This window comes from Camelus dromedarius, chromosome 13 (assembly GCF_036321535.1).
Source record: "Camelus dromedarius isolate mCamDro1 chromosome 13, mCamDro1.pat, whole genome shotgun sequence".
NCBI lineage: Eukaryota > Metazoa > Chordata > Mammalia > Artiodactyla > Camelidae > Camelus > Camelus dromedarius.
The window spans coordinates 52,817,135-52,821,118 of record NC_087448.1 but is presented as its reverse complement, the minus strand read 5'-3'; the positions used below and the strand labels follow the sequence as shown (position 1 = coordinate 52,821,118).

The window sequence follows — 3,984 nt, the reverse complement described above, 5'->3', positions numbered from 1 at the left end:
GTCCCGGTTCCTCAGAAGTTTAAAAGGAAGACTGTGGAGCTGGCACTCAGACCTTTGATGAAGGGATGCTGGCCAGTTAATGCTGGTGTCTCTGAGCAGAGAGGGGAGGTGGTGATCAGGCTGGTTCTAGTAGTGTTGGAAGCAATTGCCGCTACCGGAACCAACAGCTGCTACTCAGATGAGCAAGTGTGGTGGTTATGGTCACACTTGGGCAACTGGAAACAGTTTCCCAGTCTCCCTTTAGTGCTCCCTAGTGGTAGAGCCAAACGTACGCCCTGGCAAAGGGAGCAGGGCTGCAGAGTGATGTCCCAGCCAGCATCTCAGAGGAGAGGGGAGAAATAACCAGCACAGAATTTTAAAAAGCCTATTAGACTAGAGGTTCGAAGGAGGGAAGAGGAGGGAACGATTCATTTCCTGGGGCAGTTGGAGGAGTCCTGAGGAGTCTTCAGCACTAACTTGAACTTAGTATCTTTCTTTAGGTCAGGGAAGGAAGTAGCCAAGGACAGCTGACTTGGAAATCCTGTATTGTTACTCAGTAGCTTGGGCAGTTACCTGAACCATTTTATGGGGTACGTCGGGTGGAGGCAGGAAGGAACACACTCATGTGATCCAGGGAGACGGGCCCACTGGCAACTTTATTAGATTGCATACAAGTTTATGGGCTTGTCCTAGAGCTTGTGCAAATTCCCATGTCTGTCCCACACCCTGATAATGACTAATATCTGTTAAGGGATAGAACACTGCAGATGTTTGATTGTATCTCACCCATAACGTGTGGTCCACATGACTTCATTATGTCTGACCTGACTTATAAACTGCAAAGCATGATGCAGATGAGAAGTGGTATTTATTATATATCTCCTTTCTGGTCCGTAACTGAGTTTCTAGGGAATTAATGGGTTTCTGTATCCAAGGGAGGATTTCAGAGGAGATAAAGAGAACAGAGAGCAAAGGCTCAGAACTTACAAAATTGACAGAGTGGTTTTACACTTTTAAGATTTGATGTTTACAAATAATGGCCCTCCTGACTATTCTTTTCAAAGCCAGAATTTGGACCCAGGTAAATTGGACAAATATCTCAATAGACAACACTAGTCCATGAATTGTTGCTATTTTAAAATAGCATGACTTGAGGAAGGGTGTAGCTCGGTGGTAGAGTGTGTGTTTAGCATGCACAAGGTCCTGAGTTCCATCCCCAGTACCTCCATTAAAATAAATAAATAAAAAGCTAATTACCCCCCCAAAAAAGAGAAAAAAAATTTAAAAAATAGCACTTGACTGACTTTGAAAGAGCTTGAATGTTTCATAATAGACATTTATTTTTAGAGTCCACTTATTTTAATTGAATGGAATTTACTTATGGTCTGATACCAGGAATTGGACAAATCTCATGCCACACCAGGCTTTCATGGTGGATAATTGTAAGTCTGGAGGTGTTCCAGGAGTTGATCTGGATCTAGGTAAGGAGCGCTGTCGTATGAGATGCTGTTACGTCAGCCTTTATTATACTTAACCAGTGTATTTTTTTTTGTAGTCCGAATAGATTTTTAATTTTAAGGGGACATTGTTAAGGGGATGTTCAGCTCCTCTTGGATCAGTAATCAGTAGTTGACTTATCCTGTACTCATATTACATCCTAGTCCTCTTTATAAAAGTTTTACTATCCTGAGAGTGGCTCCAAAGAAAGATATTATTGCTCCACAGCGTCTGATAGTGGGAACTATCAGCTGCTTGGAAGTTAATGTTCTACTGAATGCCCCCTCCAAAAATCACATCTGCTTAAAAGTTTGGGACAATACTTAATTCAGTTGCTTTCTAATTTGCTGCATCTCAGAAAGATACACTTAATGGTAATACGAGGGAAATCATAACATACTGACTGGAAGATGAATTCCAATTTGTTTTTGAATTTCCTTTTTACAACTCTGATATGTGCATTGCTAAAAGTCATGGTCCCAGCCTCCGGATATTTGGGTCAAAGCTGCCCTTCTGTTCTTGGGAACAATAAGTTAACTGGCAACACAGGTTCTGTGACTAGCGAGTGGTCGGTAAATATTCCTCTCTGACTGATGAGAAATCCTTTTGGCCTTCCTTGTGCCCTAGCGTCACAGAGGTGTCAGATACGCTGTGATGGTGGAGCCAGCTATGATTATGGCCTGGACAAATGAAGTGGTAAGTTAAGACTGATGTGAAATCCTGATCCACGACATCCAAGTTCTTGGGTTGCACATGAAGCCTTCTCAGTCACCCAGCCTCACTCTTCGGCACTCTCTTCCTCTAGGAACCTCCATTCAGGTACGCTGGTCTGGACACTACCTCCCACCACACCCTGTGTGTACCTGCTCCTGTTCCACTCTCACAATGGGGCTCTCCCCTCCACCTACACTTACCCAAAGGTTCCTCATTTCTAAAAGCTCAGCTCAGACATTTGTGATTGCCCTTATCAGAAGGGCTCTTCTCCCTCTTAATTCTTACAGTGGTTGTTGTCCACATCACTCAAGAGTGCCCTTCAATGCAGTCATCTTTGTAACTGTCTTCATTCGTTCACCTCGCCAACAAATGCTTACTGAATGCCCACGAAATTCTGAGTTTTGTTCAAGGCAGGGGATACAGCAGTGAACAAAACAGCAGAAATGTTAACACTCTGGCAGGAAAGACAATGAAAAAGATAAATACATAAAGGACACGGTATATCAAATGTCAGTAAGTGCTAATGAGAAAACATAAAGCAGGAAAAGGCAGGTTCCTGAATCTGGATAGGGTGGCCAGAGATGGTCCTATTAGGAAAATTTCTAAAGGACTGGAGGGAAGTGAAGGAGCAAGCCATGAACATGTTTCCTCTACCTGGGAAGAAAGCTCTTCCTTCCCCATATCGTGCAAAGGCCCTAGGATAAGAGCATACCTAGGGGATTCGAAGAATGATCAGGAGAGCCGTGTGGCTGGAGGCCAGTGCACAGGGGGACAATGAATGGGAGGGTGGTCTTGTAGATCATAGTTGGGATTTGGGCTTCTATTCTTTGTGAGATGGGAAGCCGTTGGAGGGTTTTGAGAAGTGACATGATCTGATTTGTCTTAAAAGTCTCTAGTTGTGCTGTTGAGAATAGGCTGTGGGAGGTGGGGGGCTTTGGGCAGAAGCAGGAGTGAGACTATTTCAGGTAAGAGAGGATGGTGAGTTGGGCCAGAGGAAGATGTGGGGAGATGTGATCAAATTCTTTATACAGTTCCATGATAGAGCCAATTGGATCTCCTGAGGTCTGGGGTGCGGAATGTGAGAATGGAATCAAGGGTGATTCCAGGGTTTTGAGTTGGAGCAACTGGAGAATGTGGCAGCCATGAATGGAAATGGAGAAGATGGCAGAAGTTGCTGGTATGGGGCAATGGGAGTGGTAGACTCTCAGGAGCTCAGATTTAAACATGTTAAGTTTCAGATGCTCAGCAGTCATCCACATGCAGCTGTCTAGTAGGCTGTGGCTTTGGAAAGGCATGAACCTTTGTGCCTCTCTGGATTGTGTGAATCATTTAATCAACAGTGAGCAATAATTCTGAATAGAGATTAGGGGGAAAAGTTATGAGATTTCTCTTCTTTTTTTGAGGGGGAGATATTAAGGTTTTTAAATTTATTTTTAGAGGAGGTACTGGAGATTGAACCCAGGACCTTGTGCATCCTAAGCACATGCTCTCCCCCTGAGCTATACTTCCACCTCCCACCTGCCCAGATTTCTAATCCTAGACTTCGAGAGAAGGAAAATACTATTTTTTGGATAATAATGAAGGTGGCATTTCTGAAAATGACTAGATGATGAGGAAGGGACCACAGGTATCATCTCTGGGTCAACGTCAGCATCTGTGAGGTCTTAGATTATGAAATGTTTATTTTCATTGGTTTAGAAAGAGCCCATAACATCTTCTCTCTCCCCTGCATGTTGTCATTGTTGCTGATGGCATTATATTATTATTATTATTATCAATGACAGTCCCCTGTTT

The 3,984-nt window shown here is 43.5% G+C and overlaps 1 non-coding gene across 1 annotated transcript; it reads right to left on the bottom strand.

Moving 5' to 3' along the window:
- Window positions 1-3,627: 3,627 nt before the first annotated feature.
- On the bottom strand, window positions 3,628-3,699 carry TRNAP-AGG (transfer RNA proline (anticodon AGG)). The gene has a single exon. It is a non-coding gene; the product is annotated as a tRNA-Pro (tRNA).
- Between the last annotated feature and the right edge of the window lie 285 nt (window positions 3,700-3,984).